Source organism: Myxine glutinosa, chromosome 5 (assembly GCF_964187855.1).
Source record: "Myxine glutinosa chromosome 5, kmMyxGlut1.1, whole genome shotgun sequence".
Taxonomy (NCBI): Eukaryota; Metazoa; Chordata; class Myxini; order Myxiniformes; family Myxinidae; genus Myxine; species Myxine glutinosa.
Genome location: NC_136265.1, coordinates 126,230,484 through 126,253,289, shown reverse-complemented (window position 1 = coordinate 126,253,289; position 22,806 = coordinate 126,230,484). Strand labels below are relative to the sequence as shown.

Genomic DNA, 22,806 nt, shown 5'->3' with positions numbered 1-22,806 from the left:
AGATCTGTAATCTGGTGGTGAAAGGAGGCCACATTCCAGTGGATTGGGAACTGAGTACCCTCATCCCTCAATACAAGGAGAAAGGTGACCCTCTCGACTGTGGCTCGTATCGAGCGATAAAGTTATTGGAGCATGGAATGAAGGTATTGGAAAGGGTGTTGGAGAGGAGGATAAGGAAGAAAGTGAAGATTGACGAAATGCAGTTTGGATTAATGCCAGGAAGAGGAACGACAGACGCACTTTTTATTGAGGCAGTTGCAGGAGAAGTACATGAAGAAGAGGAAGAAGTTGTTTCTTGGGTTTGTTGATCTGGAGAAAGCATTCGATAGGGTTCCACATGAAGTAGTGACATGGGCATTGAGGAAGTTAGGAGTGGAGGAATGGTTGATCAGAGTAATGATGGCAATGTACAAAAGAGCGCGCACAGCTGTAAGGACGAAAGACGGGAACAGTGGTGAGTTTGAGGTGAAGGTGGGAGTGCATCAGGGGTCGGTACTAAGTCCACGACTATTTGTAGCTGTGATGGAGGTGCTGGCTCGGAACGTAAAGGAGGGTTTTCCGTGGGAGTTGTTGTATGCAGATGATCTGGTGTTGATTGCAGAAAGTATGGATGGACTGAAGGAGAAGATGAACAAGTGGAAGGAATGTCTGGAGACAAAAGGTCTGAAGGTGAATATCGGAAAAAACGAAGGTGATGGCAAGTGGTAAAGCATGTGGTGAGGTGGAAAGAACTGGGAAGTGGCCGTGTGCTGTGTGCAGGAAGGGTGTCGGAGTGAATTCCATTCAATGTACAATGTTCGCCGAGTGGGTTCATCAAAAATGCAGCGGTCTGAGGGTCATTAACCAGTGCGGCAGCTACATTCAAGTGTAAGGTGTGCACAGAGGGAGCTGCAGATGGAGGAAATGTTGAGTTGGATCTTGGAGACGGCATGAAGCTGGAAGGTGTGAAAACATTTTGTTACCTCGGAGACATGTTGAATATAGAAGGTGGATCAGACTCGGCAACGGTTGCCCGAGTGAGATGTGCATGGAAGAAGTTTCAGGAACTGAGTGGCGTGCTGATGAGGAGGGGAGTGTCGTTGAAGCTGAAGGGAAAGGTGTATGCTGCATGTGTGAGAAGTGTTACGATTTATGGGAGCGAGACATGGGTAATTAACGTAGAGCAGCAACGAAGGCTGGAAAGGGTAGAAATGCGAATGGTTCGATGGATGTGTGGAGTATCGTTGAGAGAGAGGAAGACAAATGATGAAATGCGAAAGATGATGGGAATAGAGCCTGTGATTGATGCTGTGAAGAGGAACAGGTTGAGTTGGTTTGGTCATGTGTTGAGGAAGGATGAAAGTGACTGGCTGAGAAGAGTGATGGAAATGAATGTAGAAGGAAGTGGAGGACGGGGAAGACCGAGAAAGACTTGGCTAAAGATGGTCGAAGAAGAAATGCGGGCAAGGGGGTTAACAAGGGGAGATGCAGAAAATAGGGCAAAATGGAGAAGATTATCATGGGGCCCGCAAGGCTAACCCCCACTCTTGCATGGAAAATGGCCTTAAAATGCCTGTTGTTGTTGTTGTTGTTGTTTACTAAAGTAATCTCCATTTCACACAAAAATCTTAACAATATTACCTGAAAATAAAAATCCTACAAGTACACAATAACAACAAAGGCGCAAATGACAAATCGGTAACACTTGGTCCGAAACGGTGGCTTATGGATTTTCTTTCATCCGTCCGTGCGTCTGTCCACAACTATATCTCGGAGATGTATTGACTTATTTTGTTCATACTTGTTACAAAGACAATATACTACTACATACATATACACATCATTTTGTTTTACAATGCGATCAAAGATGGCGGACTGGTGGCCATTTTAGTTGTAAAAAAAAAAACACGATGTTGAACGTGTCCCCAACAATTTCTCGGCCATGCATTGTCCGATTTTGTTCAAACTTGGCACAAGCACAGTACATGATGGCATACACATGCACCTCACTTTATTTTGTGATTGATCAAAGATGGCTGACTGGTAGACTGGCAGCCATTTTAGTTATAAAGAACCCAATATTGAACACGTCCTCAACCTTTTCTCAGACAGGCATTTATCGATCTTGCTCAATCTTGGCAAACAGATAATTAATGATAGGTTACATATGCATATCTTTTTTTCGAGATCAGATATACAAGATGGCTCAGTTGCGGCATTTTGTTACTTAAACGTGTCCCTATCCATTTCTTGGACACGCCTGGACCGATTTTCTTCAAACTTGGCACAAAGACAATACATGAGCGTGTACATATGCAGAAGATTTTGTTTTGTAATCTGACCAATGATGGCCAACTGACAGCCTTAAACTCCGTACAACAAAATTACGAAAACCACAGTGGGGGCTGTGACATTTTATGTCTTTTTGTTCTTGTTTTTTGAGGAATCGAGCAATTCAAGCCAGCATTCTGTGCCTGTGCACCAACCACGTTTTTATTTATTTATTATTACTTCAGAATTGAATGAGGCTGTGCTTATACATCACATGTTTGTGCATTTCACATTAACGCACATCAAAGAAACCCTGCCCAACGTTTTGACCTGTTCAGGTTTAGAATCCCGTGTCAACCTGCTCCCTTTTCCTACTCTGTTATCGCAAGTAAGTCATCGGATGTAATCCATAACTTTCTGTGTATTGTAATCAATCCTGTGTTGTGTCGAGTTTTGTGCACCCGTAATTTTAACAAGCTTTTCCCCTCGTATATTGCAACTCCTGAATGTGTCTCAGACTTGCACAGCAGCGCATCTCTGGCATCCTGCTCTGTTTGCATCATTCAATACAACCTTCATACATGTCTTGGGCTCAAGTCTTGTTCCTCAGACTACAAAAAAACAACACCTCAATACCCTGGAAAACCCTCCTCTTATCATCTCAGAAGCTCAGAAGCTCACCCCATCGACAGGCAGACAGAAGCTGCGTCACTGAACTGGAATTTATTAGATACTCGGCTGATAAATGGAACATATACCTATCAATCCTAGAAGACTAGTCATACCATGTCACTCAGGATCATTAAACAAACACTAGTATATTGCCATGGTCCACCACGAAAATAAGTTCAGGCTCTTGAATGTATAGGCCTCACAATCAGCCATGACTTATCTTGAGCCAACCATAGCTATAGCAAAGCCAGCATTCAACGCCAACTGCAGACAAGGATTTTCAATGCTGTTCTGAGCCTTTCCTTGAAACCATGAAGTTCTCATTGTTCAAGTGGGCAGTGTACCATCTCGTCATGCCCTCACTGCTCAAATAAATGTTAAAACTTGGCACCCTTAAACCTCCTGGCCTTAAAGCTGCTGGCCCTGACAACATACACCGAAAACGTATTGTCCATGTTGATCTTTCGATGCTCGACTAGCTCAGATGCTTTCAACCTCATCACAACAATATTTCTTAGGAAATTTCCTTTCAGCATCTGAAGAGCCAGAAACCCTTTACCAGAGCAGTATAACACTTCATCCAGCCAACAAAGAAAGGAAGATAACAATGGCTCCTCAGTGTGTAGAGACGGACTCAGTCCACATAGGCAGATTATAACTCCCGCAAACTGTCTCCACCAATCCAGCTTGTTGCAAGCTGCGACAGACGAAGTGGTGCTGCCTCAACCGCCCGAGGACGGGCTAGTCGCTATAATAACTGCATACACCCCTGGGGTCCTGCAGGTTCAGCCAGCTGAGATTGCAGAACCAGGAGGTTGAGTACCACCACATCCAGCATGTTGGTGGTAACTGGAATTATCTGTGGTAACCACTCAGGCCAAGAGTGGTTAAGAACAGCACGGTTCATCATTTAAAGCTCACACAAGCCACACAAGGGAGAAATGTCCCCTCCCCATACATGAGATCTTTTATATGCCCTTGACCCTACCCAAGATAACCCACTAACATGTAGCTAACTTTGCCCTTTTCCTGTTCCTTCATTCCCTTGCTTGTGTCAAACTTTATCCCCATTATCAGTATGTGGCACGTTTGCCCTCTGTCCCCTCCCTTGCTCTTCTACGAGCTCAGTTTTGTGCACAAAAACAACTTTTATTTGGGATCTATTTTAACAAAACTCAAAACAACCAAATGCACAATAATAAAGTTAAGCATACATTTTAAAAACATTCATGTCGGCAAAGATAAACAAAAAACAATTTTGGCATTTTAAAGCTTATAGTGACTGCATTACATTGTGAAAAATAACAATGTTGCACTTTGACTGTTCCAAGCACATCCACCTGATAAGAGGAGGAACTTGCAGTACAAGAGTTCAGAATGATTTACTTGTTTGAAATGAGCAAATATCTGGTTGGTATTTCCGAATTAACCTTCCTTTGGGGTATTTAAAACCGAGTCTCAAGATTCCCAGGGATGGACTGGAGCGTCAGAGCTTGATGAATATTGTAATGTGGTATTGCCGACCAAAAGGCAAAAAGAGAATATAATTTATTTTTCAGTGTGTATATGGCCATATTTTGGATAAAAATTAAAAAGGATTTGAAGAGGACTATTCATTTCCAAGCTTATTATATTGTTGCGAATATGGAATTTGGCCTCCATATCCGCTTGTAAATATTCCCCTATTTTCTCCAATACTCCCCAACTTTCCCCGATCCCCCATTCCCTAGTCCCATTGCATGTAAATAACAATCAGTAGAGCCGACCTTCCCCTTATTCCCCCATTAAATGTCGTGCCCAGGTCCACCGCACCACACGTAGACAACTTTCGGACATCTTCCTAGTTATTCTTATTCTATGTCAGTTAAGGCCTCGTCTCCATTAATTATGACTCTTCGTTGCACCAGAATGTGATTATATGGCATCAGTAGTGAGTTTAGGACCTTTCCCATACCTCCTTCCATCTTCTTCCCCAACAATTACAACAACAACAGAGGAGATGGCGGCGGAGCGGGGGAGGATGCGTCCTCACACCGGCTCGATTAGCTCCAGACCATGCGCTCCACGGGGTTACCACGAAGGGGCTCCTTGTCAGCTCCTCGTCAAGGGCGGAGCCTGGTAAACCCCCCCGCACGCACCCAATGAGAAGCAACGTGCCGATTCCACGAGGCGGAGCTAACGAGCCGAGGGCGTGTCACTCCCCGCCGGATATACGCGGCCCCGCGCCGGATGTGACGTCAGATGCGCCCCCAGCTTGAGACGACAAGACGCCACCTCGAGCGCTGAGAGACCTCCTGCATCTTTTGGGCCGCGCCATCCTGTCCCTGAGCACAAGGTGCACCTTGTGCTGGCCATCGAATACCCGCTTTCCTAGCCATCAATCCCCGTGTGAGTCAGTTTTTGTCCTGTTTCTCTGTGGTCTGTCGGGAATAATATAAGGTTGTGTCTAAGTGCCTGTCTTCCTATGATGTACCTCTTGTAGTTGTAATCTAACCTTCCGCCTTAATATAACCTCCTCCGGAGGTCTTGAGAACTGAACCCCTGGTGTCGTATTGTGTCATTATAACCCAGCCGGGTGTCTTCTCTTTCCTATTGAGCCAGCGTAGCGCGGCTTCGTCGACGTTCGAGTACAATCGGGTAATTTGTGCGGACACGACGGCCATTCCGCTCGGCCCACCTTAACATCAAAGTCGTGTCTGTAACAATTGGTGTCAGGAGTGGGATTCGAACCCGGGACTAAATTAGTTAGGCCCAAATTTTGGGAGGGAAAATCGATTCGGAGCGCGTTTCCCGCGCGAAATTATAACGGCGAAATTTCAATTTGTGTTACGAAAATAAAAAAATAAAAACCGAATTTTGAAAGTCGCGCTATGGCGGATCAAGACAGCTGGGGTCCGGTAAAGGAGAGTGAGGTAGGGTCGATCCAGGACCAAAATGAGGGACAGGAGGAGAGCGAAGCAGTGAGGGCGGCAGGTTCGCAAAATAGCGCCGTCACGCACGAAGAAGCGGGCGCGCAAAATGGCGCCTCGCTGATCACCGCGCCGGCAACCGTGGCAGCGCCCCCGATGGATTGGAACTCGTTTTGTATACAAATGACGGCCCTTGTGGTCCAGTATAATGAAGAAAGGGAAAACAGAATGGGGAATCTGATGGATGCTCATTGTGAGCAAATGAAGGTAATGGGGAACCGGATGAGGGCTCGGAGTGAGCGATTGGAGGGCCAAATGAAGGAAATGGGGAACCGGATGGATGCTCGGAGTGAGCGATTGGGGGTAATGGGAAGCCAGATGGGGGTAATGAGGGACGAAGCGAGGGGTACTGGTGAGAAGGTAGACAAAAATTTTGAGGGGTTAGACAACGGGATAAAGGAGGTGAAAAATGGGTTAATGGGGGTAGAAAACAGAATGGCCGCTCAAGAGAATCAGATAGAGGGAGTGAAACATGGGTTAACGGGGGTAGAAAACAGAATGGCCGCTCAAGAGAATCAAATGGAAGGGATGCAAAAAGGGTTAGAGGGGTTAGAAAACACCATGGAAGGCAAATTGAGGGACATGAGGGACCAAGCGGAAAGGGAAGTTAAACAAATGGAGCAGCAGATAGAGGGGGTCAGAATGGGGGTAGAAACCAAACTGGATGCTCACAGGGAGGAAATGGAGCAGATGAGGGTGGCATCTGGGCAGGAGATGCAAGTGATGGGAGAGGAGATCAGAAGAGGAGTGAGTGAGGAGGTCGGAGGAGTGCGCGAGGAGGTGAGGCACTGTAAGGAGCACATGGAGAAGGAGGTGAGAAAGGGGACTGTAAAGTTACAAGGGGGCATAGAGGACCTGACGCAGGAGGTGGAGCAGCTGACGGTGGGACAGACGGAGTTAGTGGAGCAGGTTCAAAGGAACACTGCGGTATTAGGAGGGTTGAAAGCGACACAAAACGACATAAAAAACGACTTGATAGCGACGAAGAGGGAATGTCAGATGGTACGTGAGGGACTGACAACGAGGTTGGACGAAGTGATAGAGGTTATGGAGACGAAGGACCGGCAGGTGAGGACGCACATGGAAACGGTCAAGGTAGCCTTAGAGGATGAGCTTGAGGAGACGTACCGGGGAATAAAAGAGGTGAGGCACAAATTAGAAGAAGTGGAAGAAGGGGTGAGCGAAATTAAGAAGCGACGGAGAGGGGATAACAAAGAGATAAAAGAGGAGATAAAAGAATTGGTCCAAAGTCTGTGTTTGGATAGTGATGTGCTCATTAACCGGATGAGGGATTCGCAGGTGATGGAGGAGAAGCGAAGAGGAAGAGGACCCGGTGTAAGTGGTGACCAATATGGTCGTGCGTATGATGCGCCAGGGGATTTAAGAAGCTTGGGGGTCGAGATAGACCCGGGTGTTCGTGAAAGGCCGTTGGTGAGGTGTGTGACAGGTCTGGTGTGCGAAAGAGGAGGTGTGCGAGAAAGTCCGACTCTGGGGTGTGTGAGGAAAAAGTGTGTGCCCAGGAGTGAGGGTGTTGGCGAGAATGAGTCGGTCGTAGCGCGTGTGCGAGGGAGCACATGGAAGCGCGGTGTGGTGAGTGTTACAGAGGGTGTGACGGGAGAGTGTGCGCAAGAGTGTGCGCGAGAAAGGTGTGTAACGGACAGGTGCCTGAGGAAAGAGTGCGCTGTCAAAGGCAAGGAAGAATGCACACCTGTGGGGAGTGTTACAGAGGGTGTCACGCAAGAGTGTGCGCGAGAAAGGTGTGTGACGGACAGGTGCATGAGGAAAGAGTGCGCTGTCAAGAGTAAGGGTGAGTGCGCTGTCAGGAATGGAGGTGAAAGTAGTGAGAGTGACATGGAGCGTGAGTTAGTTGTGACAGGTGAGCGAGGATGTACACCTGGGATGGAAGGATGCACACCTGGAATGGTAGAGCGTGAGTGGGAATGCACGCTGGAGTTGGTGGTGAGGCACGTGGTTGGGTGTGCGAATGAGAGCACACCTGTGATTGTCACAGAGGAGGTGACTGAGGAGGGGGCGCGAAGAGGTGTTTTGGTGAGGTGTGCGACCAACGAATGTGTGCCAAAGTGTTCGGTGGTCAGGTGTGTGACCAAGTCTGTGAGTGGAATGAGAGTACCTTGGTGTGTAAGGAAAGGTACGACGAGGAGCATGGAGACGGCTGGATGTGTGAGCAAGGAACGGGCTGCGGGGTGTAAGCGTCCAGGTGAAGCATCGACGTTAGACGGGATAGAGTTTAGAACGACTTATAGTCGAATCGGGCCCTCGGTGCGTGCTGGGCCTCGCTTTGAACGGCCGCGTCCAGGCTCCACTAGGCGGAGCTGGCAGCCCGATAGGAAGGGTCGTTATGGCGACCACGTTTTGTTGAGACGTGCCGGCAGGTCGAGATCGGGACATTGGATGGCTCCACGCCGAGGTGATGCGTGGGATCTCGGCCCGGGTACGCCCCCGTCCCTGCCCCGAATGCCGGACGCATCCAGCCGCTGGCACAAAACAACCAGCATCCATTGTTTGGCTTTACGAAGCCGGGCTTTGGACAGGAATTGGCGCACCGAGAGGTATTAGTGAGTCGACTGGGTGATGAGGTTAGTGTTTTGGACCCAAAATTAGAGAAAAGCAAAATTTGATGATTGGCAAAGGATTGGCAGAGTGATGATTGGTAATGGTACAGTGATTGGCAGATGATTGGCAAATTTTTAATTTGTTGCAATTTGATGTGCAAAATTGGTAGTGAGAGACCCCCGATGTGGTGGGATGGCAAATCCACCATCCTTCCCATGTGGGGGGCAAAGGAGCAATAGCTTATGGGGTGTATGGCAGTGAAAACTAGCCCGGGTGGGTTAGGATATTGTGTGTAGGGATCTAGAAGATGACATTAGGTAACGTTAAGATTAGTTAGTGACTGATACCTGTAGTGGGGACGCAGGTAGATTAGCATGGATGATAATGACGAGGGAGCGCAATAGTTTAAAGGGACGACTGGGAAGCGCAAGTTCAGAGGGGAGTAGTTAGCTGAGATGATGCCGTGTTTGTAAGAATTGAACAGGTGTGATTGCACAGGTGTGCAACTGGACAGGTGTGTGGAGCAGTGTATGAGTAGTGAGTGTGTGGATCAGCGCGAATGCGCTTGGGGAGAGAAGGGTGCAGGTGGCACCAGGTGTGAGAGCACAGGTGTGCAAGTACAGGTGTGTGGAGAGAGTTGGAGTAAGTGGTACGGAGTGGTGTGCATGGTGCGAAGGTGTGGATGGGGGAAGAGTGGACCCCTTTCACGAGTACCCGGGGCGGGTAGTGTAAGTGTTAGGTAGAGGGTACAGGTAAATTGTGGTTGGATATTGGCATCTGTGGTGCGGTTGCAGAATGGTGTTGTGGATGGGTGCATTAGTGTTGTGGAAATGGCTGGGCGTGTAGCCTGTTAGTGTGTGTAGTTGGTTGGGCACTCCACCACTGTGAGGATGTCGGCCAGGTGAGGCCGCAGGTGGGCTCTGGGAGCCGGTAGTTGTGAGTGGGTGCCTGAGGATCCCGGGTGTGGATCGGGCAGCCCAGTGCCAGAGAGGGCACGGAGTGGGGAGAGAGCCAGAGGGCCTTCCCCTGGTAGTTAGGTTAGGGTAAGGAGCAGGTAAGCTCGGAGGCAACTGCAGTGGTGGAGGTGTGCAGGTGGGTAGACCCACTGGGAGAGGTACACGTCGCAGCCCAGAAATTGTACGAGGGCACCGGGAGATGAATCGGGGGAGTGAGACCCCAAATTGAAGAGCACCACAGTTTGGCCAATGGGAATTGGTTTTTAGAACCCATAGTGTAAGAGGGCCAATGGTTTGGCCGGAGAAAGACCCCGGGTAGTGTAAAGTTGTTAAAGTCATTTAGGAGATAGTTAGGATTGATGAACCTGTCGCACCATACGCAGCCACTTACCTGTGGTGATGATGATGACTCCACACCTGTGTTTTCTTTGTTTTGTGCAGGAAATGAAATTGCTGTGGATTTGTGAGACGCATCACGACGTGGATGAGACATTGGGGTGATTCCATCTCTCCCTCCCTAGGAGGGACTGATGATGAATTGGTAATGGCAAATTTTGATGTTGAGTTGAAAATGGCAAATTTTGATGAGAGTTGAAAATGGCAAATTTGATTGGTTAGGAGGGAGAGAAGACGAATTTGGTTTATGGGAGGAACGGGGAAGACAGTAGGGATGTTTGTCGATTTGTAAAGTAGATGTTTATGGGTAGTGTTGTGTTTTGTGGATACAGTAAGGGGTAAGGGAGGGGCCATGTAGGTTACCTGGTGGGGGGGGGCGTACGATAGGAACGTACCTGTCTCACCTGGTTCCCATGTGCCCCCAGTGTGCATCATCTTGTATTGCGTGCACTTTTGCGCCCTTACCACCTTACTCACTTGTCTGCTTCTTTTGTCTCCCACCTCCGAGGATCTGGCTTTGGGGTAGAGAGAGAGGAGAGAGAGGTGCTGGCTGCGCAGTTGTGGGCCTGCACTTTCGCTGTTTGCTGCCGGGATCGATACACCATATGGACCGCAATGTTTGTGGCCACCCACAATGGACCGCAGTTCGTTTGCGGCCAAGCACCACCCGGGGATGGACCTCTGGGTCAACGTGGCACCTATGCCATACAGGTGAACCACTTTTAGTTAACACCAAGTGCACCACAAGAAGAGCAAGAGACACCTGCAGGGTTAGGGGTTGTCGAATTTATTTTTAATCATTGAACAATGGTGACTGCACCGATTGGTGGTGGGGTGGTGCTTTTGATGCTGGGAAAGGGTGCTCTGCACGTTATTAAAGGCCGTCGGCCACAGAGCACTCGTGGGTTGGTGTATCGATGTTGGCAAGCGCGCTCTCTCTCTATGCATAACATCTGCATGTGTCCCTCCAAAAACAGGTCCTGGATCGTAGTGTAAATAGCAGCGTAGTCTTGTAAATAATGCTCCCTACCGGCTGTATGTTTAGTTTGAGAATTCTTTCCGGATTCGGTTATCCTGTGGGTGTGTTTCTGTGAGGAGAAGGGTGCAACGTCGCAGGGGGACATATTTACTCATTTGTGAATATCTGTAAAACTGTCGCACTCAGGGTAGAGTTAATAGTAGAGGGAACTACATTGCGTGCCACACTAAAGTAGGTAAAAATTTATCGGGTCGGGACGCCCCGAGGGTAGAGAAGGGTGCAATGTTGCGAATATGGAATTTGGCCTCCATATCCGCTTGTAAATATTCCCCTATTTTCTCCAATACTCCCCAACTTTCCCCGATCCCCCATTCCCTAGTCCCATTGCATGTAAATAACAATCAGTAGAGCCGACCTTCCCCTTATTCCCCCATTAAATGTCGTGCCCAGGTCCACCGCACCACACGTAGACAACTTTCGGACATCTTCCTAGTTATTCTTATTCTATGTCAGTTAAGGCCTCGTCTCCATTAATTATGACTCTTCGTTGCACCAGAATGTGATTATATGGCATCAGTAGTGAGTTTAGGACCTTTCCCATACCTCCTTCCATCTTCTTCCCCAACAATTACAACAACAACAGAGGAGATGGCGGCGGAGCGGGGGAGGATGCGTCCTCACACCGGCTCGATTAGCTCCAGACCATGCGCTCCACGGGGTTACCACGAAGGGGCTCCTTGTCAGCTCCTCGTCAAGGGCGGAGCCTGGTAAACCCCCCCGCACGCACCCAATGAGAAGCAACGTGCCGATTCCACGAGGCGGAGCTAACGAGCCGAGGGCGTGTCACTCCCCGCCGGATATACGCGGCCCCGCGCCGGATGTGACGTCAGATGCGCCCCCAGCTTGAGACGACAAGACGCCACCTCGAGCGCTGAGAGACCTCCTGCATCTTTTGGGCCGCGCCATCCTGTCCCTGAGCACAAGGTGCACCTTGTGCTGGCCATCGAATACCCGCTTTCCTAGCCATCAATCCCCGTGTGAGTCAGTTTTTGTCCTGTTTCTCTGTGGTCTGTCGGGAATAATATAAGGTTGTGTCTAAGTGCCTGTCTTCCTATGATGTACCTCTTGTAGTTGTAATCTAACCTTCCGCCTTAATATAACCTCCTCCGGAGGTCTTGAGAACTGAACCCCTGGTGTCGTATTGTGTCATTATAACCCAGCCGGGTGTCTTCTCTTTCCTATTGAGCCAGCGTAGCGCGGCTTCGTCGACGTTCGAGTACAATCGGGTAATTTGTGCGGACACGACGGCCATTCCGCTCGGCCCACCTTAACATCAAAGTCGTGTCTGTAACAATATTAATATCCACCGAAATGTTGAGTAGAGAGAAGGAAATGTGGATTTATTACTTGGTTTTGGTGCAATATCACATATCACTATCTGAGACCATGAAACAACATCATACGTGTCTTCATACATGAAACTTCCAGGACAACCATCACTGCAACACTCCACCGATTTGGGATTTATGGCAGAGTGGCCAGACGGAAAGGAAGACTGAATTAGGGAAGACGTATTAGGGAAGACTGAATACTGCTTGACCATCATTTTAAAACAATCAGAATTTGAGGTGATCATCCTCTTCATCAGATGACACATTGTAAACCAGTTCCTCATCATCGTCAGTGTCCCTTGCAACATCATGAACGCAGTCAATCCAGAGCCCGTCTACCTTTCAACCAGAGGGTTCCGAAACCCAAGGTTCAAAATCACTGTTTTTCATGCCGAAAGCGTTTTTTTTTGACAATTGTTATTGTAGGTGCCAATACCTAGGAGGTTCCATTTCCATTCAATACCAACAATACAATACCAACAATACAATTCAATACCAACATAGTTCCATTCAATACCATTTGGGTCACGAGGCGAATGAGATTTCAAATTTTGGGTCTTGGACGAAATGGCCTGGGAGCCACTACTTTAAACCATACAATTTGCAAGTTGTTGTTCGCATCCAATTCCCACCCATGCCTCCCTGTTCCAAATTATACTAGTCGTCATTTCTGCATTTTTCCATATATGAGGAATGTGCCACAAAATTACGGTAGTCTGCTTCCCCTCCTACAGCAAAACTGCCTTGCAGGGAGGAATGCAAAACACTGGTCTGAATATGTTATCTTAAGTGGAAGGAGTGGACTACATGGTGAATTAATATGGCACCTTGCCTCTTTCACCTGCTTAACCTTGGGGACACCAAACATTGCACAAACTCTTCCAATGGAAATGACATCAGTTACTGAGCTTGTTTCACAAAATTTTCCAAAGGCTAGTGGGTAGCCATCATGATTTACCATCAGCTGACAATGACTCATTTTGCCTTCATGCATGAGAGCTGCAGTGAAGTCAGCTGGTAAAGGCATGGAAACCCGATAAGCCATAACATACATCTTGCCCACGTTGGCCAGCCAGTCCAGTCATGTTGATCTGATGCCAATATCTATCCACAAAGATGCCTCCACATATTCTGCATGATCCAGCAGGAGGATGAAAATGTCAGGGTCATTACATCGGACAATCCAGTCTCCATTTTGCTGAGTTTTCATAACGACTTGTGTCTGGTCTCTTGTCCTCTGTTGCTCAACAGTTGTTTTCTTGGGACAACATTCTAAATGTATCATGCCGTGCGTCTTTGCCAGATAGTGCCTCAGTCAATTCATCACATTTATCCCAAGCAAGGGATGTTGACAAACCAACCTGCTGCAAGAGTCCATCAGGTGTTACTTGGTTCTCATCAGTTCGAGCTGTTGCAAGCTCAGTTTCTATGCCTTCTGCAGTGCGATAGTTTACTGAATGTCCAAGACAATCCGATACGTTGATAGGTTTTTCGGCTGCCAGTTAATTCTTCATGTCAGACCCATGCGAACATGCTTGGATGGTTTGAACTTCCCTTTTGAGACAGGATACAAAACATGCACTGCTGAGTTAAACTGTCTTTTCACACCATCTGAGATATCTTTCCAACAATCAGCATAAAGAGCCTCAAAAAATTGAACAGTATATCAGGAGGCCCTGCTTGTCATTTCAGGAAGTCTTCCAAGGTGAAGAGTTTGGACGATTAGTTGATTATTTTTTTTGTGACATCACCATTGAGAGATGGAGCAAAAAACGACATATTGCACGGTATTTCAAAACGTTGACAAATCCAGACAACTTGGTGGATAGGTTGGGTGTGATGAGGAATAATCGATTCAATTTTGGTGAAGATTTGAATCCAGATCAGGATCAGTTAATCTATATAATAATAGCGTAAGGACTCGACTTTGTTATCCCTTTTACGCCGCACCCAGTGACCCGATGGCCGATGCCCACGGCACTAATGGATTTACGATCTACGAACCGCGCTCTGTTTATCACATACAGCCACACTCGGAAAATCTGAATTAGCCGACGTTGGGGCCCCAAAAGCATCCGATTAACTGCCGATACGACGCCATCTTACGACGCCATCGTATTGGCGTCTGCTGGGCGAAGGCGAAGCAAGCCGTCCGCTGATTGGACAGGCGAAGGCGAAAGCAAGTCGTCCACTGAGTGGACAATCCAGAGCATGCATTTGTGCCGGTGTCGGCGATCGTTGTTCATATACGCACTCTTCATTCTCATCTTTCTTCCTAACTCTTACTCGGACAAGCAAATCCCCTATGCCATCCATAATGGTACACTCTATCCATACACCACATCCTCCCTTCCGTGGATGTTCCACGGGTTTCGGCTAGTCTTAAATAATTCTTCACTATTGGGTGAGGGCTAAAACCGATAGATACCAGGATATCTCAAAAACTGCCGATGGATTCGGCCGAAACTTGGCAAACAGATTGGGTGTGCGACAAGGACAAATCGATTCGATTTTAGTGAAGATCTGAATATGGATTTGGATATGAGAACTATTTAATTTTAAGTGATTCTTCACCATTGAATGAAAGGACACAAATATAGCATGATATTTTCAAAAAGTTGCAGACTACTAATAAAAGAACTAGGTGGACGAGTTCAGTAGGCGACAAGAACAAGCCGATTAGATTTTGGTTCAGGTCAGGATCCACATCCAGCCTTCAAGTGGGATACAAAACGTAAACTGTTCAGTCTGGTGGAGGTATGCACCCCACCAGGTGCCATCCTAGTTTTTTTTTTTACTGTGCTTGTCCATCGTTATTTGCCCAAAATATTCAATGATCCTTTAACCTAGAAATTTCACCGATGGCTCCTGTATGGCCAAATCATGTTGAGCAGCCTTGTAAATGTCAGCACAGTAACGTCAATGCAGAGATGTTAAAAAACTGGACAATTGTTATCAATCGATGAAGCCCAAATGAAGGCAATGGGGGACTTGAATGCATTGTCACATTCTGTTTGCGATTCCTATTCTCTGCAAGGGTTTTATTGAAATAGCCATTTTTACACTTGACTGCATGTGACCTCTTTTGAATGGAATCACATGCTACCCATCTTTGCAAGCATTCCAGTCACGCAGGTTTTTTTTTTGGTTTGGTTTTTTTACAATGAATTCAGGGTTGTCTTATTCACGTGATCCTAAAGGAAGTTATTTTCTGTTATTTTTCCTTGACAAGTTGCAAAAAAAAAAAAAAAAAAAAATCAAAATCAAAATCAAAACCAAGCAAGCAAGCACTCTCTTCACTGCACTCTCTCAAGTGCAGTGAAGTTATGATAATATCCACGCCAAGTTCACCTCCAGTATCCAGTAGCTTTGTACACACTGTCCAATACTTTGAGGATCTCGCCTGTGGTCGTTCCAAGTGTGCTTTCGAGGAGCCTTCGACTCTGACCCAAGTTTCTTCAGTGTAATATTTGACAGGCCCATCTTGCCAGTCAGTACCAATGTGAAGATTTCACGCAAGCTTCGACATCCTGCCTTGGTCTACCGACAGATAAATTAAACAATTATACCACAAGTAGATATTTATTGAACATATTTGCCCAAACATAATTAAATGATAAGAAATGGTATAATATGGGAATACTATAAATATTACTGCCTGTTCTATCTAATGATTACAATATTGTTGTGGGAATGCCTTCTTGGCGGTAACTTTGCATAGTATAACGATAGTTATTTTCCATAGTGTGGAGGTATCGAAAAGAAGGCAGAGTGTGTAAGCCCTTCCTTCTGGTACATAGCCTCTCTGCTTGCCAAAACTTTCAGACTACCTCCTAGTGGTGCACCATGGTAACAATGCTCTTGAGGGTACTGGCTAAATAACTGGAGGATCTTGGAGTGGGTTGGTACCCCAAAGTGCATTGCCCTCCATTGTGAGGACTTGCAGTGACACTCACCAATCCAACCAGGGAAGGTGAAGCTCTTTAGCCTTGTTTGGCAGTCCACCAAGGAGAAGGAAACCGAATGCAAATATCCCTGCTGCCTTCCAGGTACAGTCGTGGCCAAAAATATTGGAACCCTTGCACTTTTTTCAAATAACTCACAATTTTCCCTGAAAAAATGTTGAAATTCATGAAAGTATTTGGTCTCCATAATTCTTTACTTCACTGTTAATATTACAGAACCTTGGTTTTTGATTCACATATCAATATTTCCTTTTAAATCAAAAAATTAATAGAAATGGCATTGACAAAATTATTGACACCCCAGACTTGATATTTGGTAGCACGGCCTTTGGACAAAATAACTGCAGTCAAGCGCTTCCTATAGCCATGAATGAGCTTCCTCCATCTCTCTACTGGCAGTGTGCCCCACTCCTCTTGTGCAAACTGCTCCAGTTCTCCCAGATTTGAAGGGTGCCTTCTCCCAACTGCTGTTTTCAGATCTCCCCACAGGTGTTCAATGGGATTTAGATCTGGAATCATTGCCGGCCACTTCAGAATAGTCCAACGTTTTGTCTTGAACCATTCCTGGGTGCTTTTTGGAGTGTGTTTGGGGTCATTGTCCTACTGCAAGACCCATGACCTTTGAAGGAGACCCAGCTTTCTGACACTGGTTTCAACATTGTGCTCCAAACTTCCTTGGTAATCTCCTGATTTCATGATACCATGCACACATTCCAGGCACCCAGTGCCAGAGGCAGCACAGCAACCCCAAAACATCACTTCACCTGCTCAATCTGACTGTAGGGAAGGTGTTTTTCTTTGAAGGCTTCATTTTGTTTTCTGGAAACATAGAGATGATGTGCTTTACCAAAAAGCTGTAATTTGGTCTCATCTGTCCACAGGACATTCTCCCAGAAAGATTTTGGCTTGTTCAGGTGTGTTTTGGCAAACTCCAGTCCGGCTTTCTTATATCTCTCTCTCTCAGCAGCAGTGGGGTCAAAAAAAAACACATGGACATAGCTAGGACTTCCAGGAAAGAAGTCCGTATTTCAGAAAAGTGGATCTGGGGTAATTAACAGGGGTAGAAAAGATCAAGGTTTTGGATGGGGGAAGATAAGAGATGGTGGTGAACAGCTGTTTTAAAGACCTGGAGGGATGAGTGGGATTGAAGAGAGTGAGGGAGTTTGTTCCAGAGGTGGGAGAAAAGAAGAATGAAAGAGTGAAGGTGAGCAGAGAGTCCTGATTTTGGCAGTTTAACTTTTGGATTGTTTGGGTTTTTCAGGTCTTTTCGATCCTTTCAGTAACCCGGATATTTTGGTGTTTAAGGTTCTCTGGGTCTTTTTGATCTTTGGAGTATTTAAAGGACACTTTGGGGTATTTTGGGTCTTTTCAGTCTTCAGGGTGTTTTCGATCTTTTTGGTCTTCAGGATATTTGAAGGTCTTTGGGGTATTTTATGTCTTTAACAGTCTTCAGGGTATTTTGGGTATTTGGGGTCTTTAACAGTCTTCAGGGTATTTTGGGTATTTGGGGTCTTTAACAGTCTTCAGGGTATTTTGGGTATTTGGGGTCTTTAACAGTCTTCAGGGTATTTTGGGTATTTGGGGTCTTTATGGGTCTTTGGGGTATTTTGGGTGTTCAGGATCTTTTCAGTCTTTTGGGTGTTCGGGTTATTTTGGGTCTTCAGAGTACTTGGGGTCTTCTGGGTCCTTGGATCCTCAGGGTCTTCGGGGTCCTTTGTCTTCAGGGGTCTTCTGGGTCCTTTGTGTACAGGGTATTTTGGGGGTACATTGGGTCTTCTGGGTCCTCAGTCTTTTAGGTCTTTTAACCGGTGGACACAGTCGTGTTCAAAGATTGCCCATTAACCCCCCCCCCCTCCCCCACCCCCCACTCAAATCCCTCCTAAAGCACCACTCAAAGCGTTTAAAACCTACCCTTATGAAGAGGGACACATGGACACACAGACACAGACAGTTTTATATGGTACATGTATGACCAGCACCACCACAACAAGGAATCCCAGATCACCACCACCTCAACAAGGTACTCTGCAGGTAATTAGAAAACACTATAAGGAATGGCAAAACGATTTTGTAGATCTCATCTGTTGTGAAATGCAAGACACCATTTCACACAAACATTGGGGGATGGTGGGAGCCGGAGAAACCATCCCGTGGAAAGACATCGCTCGCGGCACTTGGAAGCAAACAGCCCGAAATGCAAGCCAGGAACTCTCACGCAAACTTGCACGTGGAAGCAAAACTTTTTTGGCGATAAACCAGAGCCGCAGAAAAAGACTCCCACATCATCCCGTCCCATTCCATTTCCCAAATTATTCCTAAAAAGATCAATGCAAAATTGTCGTTCTTGGAAACAATCGTTACAAACAAAATTGGAAGAATTCCTGAAAAGGTAAACTTGAGAACAGTCTCTTCACAAACATACTACCCACAAATCCAAACCACAAGTGTGGAGCCAGATGCACACACCCATATCCGTACTTGTGCCAAAGCACGAACAGAAAATGCTTCCCGCGGCGAGACCGTCACTTGAAGATGAAGCACGAGTGCATTTAGTGAGGATTGCAAGGTGATGAAGAGCAAAAACTCACCTGCTAGGACAGCAGATTCAAAGGTGTTCTACAGGACCGTGACGGGGGCTTAAAAGAGGGGCAAATGTGCACCAATGAGGAGCTGGTGCTGATGCAATCGGTCCAAAGTCCAAAAAAAAAAAAGATAAACATCCCTCCATGATGGCATCAAGGAATGAAAGGTCACAATGTTTCAAATATTTTAATATTTAAACCCAAACTGAAAATAGGGCCAGGACCATGAACCATGATGGTGACGTCACACTACGACCTCCAGGACCCCGTCTCGCCACAGACAGACCACCACCACCACCACGTCTCGCCATAAACACAGACCACCACGTCTCACCACAGACCACCACCACGTCTCGCCACAGACACAGACCACCACCACGTCTCGCCAGACACAGACCACCACCACCACATCTTGCCACAGACACAGACCACCACGTCTTGCCACAGACCACCACCACCACGTCTCGCCACAGACACAGACAGACCACGTCTCGCCACAGACACAGACAGACCACGTCTCGCCACAGACACAGACCACCACCACCACGTCTCCCCACAGACACAGACCACCACCACGTCTCGCCACAGACACAGACCACCACCACGTCTCGCCACAGACACAGACCACCACCACCACGTCTCGCCACAGACACAGACCACCACCACCACCACGTCTCGCCACAGACACAGACCACCACCACCACCACGTCTTGCCACAGACACAGACCACCACGTCTCGCCACAGACACAGACCACCACCACGTCTCGCCACAGACACAGACCACCACCACCACGTCTCGCCACAGACACAGACAGACCACGTCTCGCCACAGACACAGACCACCACGTCTCGCCACAGACACAGACCACCACGTCTTGCCACAGACACAGACCACCACCACGTCTCGTCACAGACACAGACCACCACCACGTCTCGCCACAGACAGACCACGTCTCACCACAGACACAGACACAGACCACCACCACCACGTCTCCCCACAGACACAGACCACCACCAACACCACCACCACCACCACCACATCTCGCCACAGACACAGACCACCACGTCTCGCCACAGTGACAGACACAGACCACCACCACCACCACCACGTCTCACCACAGACACAGACCACCACCACGTCTCGCCACAGACACAAACCATAACCACAACCACCACAGACACAGACCACCACCACCACCATGTCTCGCGGCCATCACCCCGCTTCGCCACAGACCACCTCAACGTCTCGCCACCACCATCTCAATAACGTCTCGCCACCACAATCTCAATAACGTCTCGCCACCACCATCTCAATAACGTCTCGCCACCACAATCTCAATAACGTCTCGCCACCACAATCTCAATAACGTCTCGCCACCACAATCTCAATAACGTCTCGCCACCACAATCTCAATAACGTCTTGCCACCACCATCTCAATAACGTCTCGCCACCACAATCTCAATAACGTCTCGCCACCACAATCTCAATAACGTCTCACCACCACAATCTCAATAACGTCTCGCCACCACAATCTCAATAACGTCTCGCCACCACCATCTCAATAACGTCTCGCCACCACCATCTCAATAACGTCTCGCCACCACCATCTCAATAACGTCTCGCCACCACAATCTCAATAACGTCTCGCCACCACAATCTCAATAACGTCTCGCCACCACAATCTCAATAACGTCTCGCCACCACCATCTCAACAACGTCTCGCCACCACCATCTCAACAACGTCTCGCCACCATCTCAACAACGTCTCGCCACCACCATCTCAATAACGTCTCGCCACCACCATCTCAATAACGTCTCGCCACCACCATCTCAATAACGTCTCGCCACCACCATCTCAATAACATCTCGCCACCACAACCTCAATGTCTCGCCACCACCATCTCAATGTCTCGCCACCACCATCTCAATAACGTCTCGCCACCACCATCTCAACAACGTCTCGCCACCACAATCTCAATAACGTCTCGCCACCACCATCTCAACAACGTCTCGCCACCACCATCTCAACAACGTCTCGCCACCACCATCTCAACAACGTCTCGCCACCATCTCAACAACGTCTCGCCACCACCATCTCAACAACGTCTCGCCACCACCATCTCAACAACGTCTCGCCACCACCATCTCAATGTCTCGCCACCACAATCTCAATGTCTCGCCACCACCATCTCAACAACGTCTCGCCACCACCATCTCAACAACGTCTCGCCACCACCATCTCAATAACATCTCGCCACCACAACCTCAATGTCTCGCCACCACCATCTCAATGTCTCGCCACCACAATCTCAATGTCTCGCCACCACCATCTCAACAACGTCTCGCCACCACCATCTCAACAACGTCTCGCCACCACCATCTCAATAACGTCTCGCCACCACCATCTCAATAACGTCTCGCCACCACCATCTCAATAACATCTCGCCACCACAACCTCAATGTCTCGCCACCACCATCTCAATGTCTCGCCACCACCATCTCAATGTCTCGCCACCACAATCTCAATGTCTCGCCACCACAATCTCAATAACGTCTCGCCACAAACGTCCCAAAGCACGCACAATATAAAATAATTATAATATAAATATTTGAGGAAGAGCCCCACGTTCGTGGCGCATTTCTTATCACACAATCCTCGATAGTCGATGAGGTTCCACACTGTCGAATTCACTTTCAGCACAATCCAAAGTTGCACTGTAAGCAACAACACAATTGCATAAGAAAACCTCCAATTTTCTGTAATAACGCTTCGCATATTGTTATTTTTACCTATAGCGCGCCAAGCCTGTGTTGAACCAGATCAGCACGCGCACGCACCAAACACCACAGCCGTCTGCTGTCACGTGACGCACAACTATTACTCCTCCTCTTCCCCCCTTCCCTATCTAATATTCCCGCCTTTTTTTTTAGTTTTCTTTCGTTTAACATCATTTTAGGTAATCTATATAAGTATGAATAACGTTTTATTGATTTCTTCAAATAATTAAACATGATTTCCTCGTCACTATGCCAAAGCGTTGTCACGATCGACCAAAGATGCTCTCCAACTCCAACCACGGGTCCGATTATCAAAAAAATAATTACGTTTGATTTTGCAACTGATTATTCATTACTACAATTATGCTGTGTCGTATCGTTTACTCTATATACATTCTGTCGACTATTAAACAACATAATACCGATAGTTGCGGCAGGTCAATTAGGGTGTATAAGCAATGTTTGATTAGCTACAACGGATCCCTCCTTTTTAAATTGCGTTCATAACGTGAATTAAGTTTTCGCCTACCCTTTCTACAAAGGTAAAGTCACTTTATTATCAGAACTAATCAAATAAATCATTATAGTTTTGGTATTTTATCTGCTCAAGTGTATAAGGCGGTGTGTTGATTTAAATCGCTGTTACCCTTGCTCCCTCACAAATCTCTGCGGTGTTTTGGGGCCGTCAGCGAACGCTCGGGCTGGTTTCTTTGTTTACGAAATTAATTATAACCACCACGACGAAATCGAACAGCCGGACAAAGCAAATCTACGTCCGTGTTTGAGACAGGGTGTGCTCAATGATGCCCGCCCTCTGCTGGCAGCTCTCCAAACCAGCAGAATTTTTTCATTCAGTGCGTGCATCTGGAAGGATCTGGAAGGTTTGCGTTTGCGAAGGATCTGCGTGGATCCAGTGCATCTGGAAAGAAATTTGTTGTTGAGCCGTCGAATTTAAGTTTGAACCTCGATCGGCGGAAGTTGGGACAGGTGGTTTCTGCAGTTGGTTGTGTGCCATAAACATTATTATAGATCACCTTGTCGTTATCCGATTGACCACGACCCATAAGTAAGTTGGGAAAATACTGTACCGGTACATGTTATTGTACAAGTGAATAAAAAAATTTATGCTAAGTTAAAAAGGCAATGTAGGGATGACAAACTACAGTCTAAAAAAGGTCCTAAACAAGATAGGGATGATGTTGGTTTAGACTTAGAGAGTAGCTAACAGTATTGCCGTCACATAACAATCCCTGCATCACTGCCTCATTTACACTTAATCAGTTACTGCTTC

The 22,806-nt window shown here is 47.1% G+C and overlaps 1 protein-coding gene across 4 annotated transcripts in view; it reads right to left on the bottom strand.

Moving 5' to 3' along the window:
• Positions 1–21,645, bottom strand: part of LOC137427133 (protein NDRG3) — a 210,868-nt gene extending 189,223 nt beyond the window's left edge. The window contains exon 1 of one of the 4 annotated variants that reach the window (XM_078778672.1): positions 21,528–21,645. The gene's annotated coding sequence lies outside the window, so the exon portion shown is untranslated. Of the gene's footprint in view, positions 1–18,740; positions 18,824–21,527 lie in introns of those variants that run through there. The other 3 variants (XM_068116325.2, XM_078778673.1, XM_068116327.2) reach the window with 3 other exon arrangements.
• Between the last annotated feature and the right edge of the window lie 1,161 nt (positions 21,646–22,806).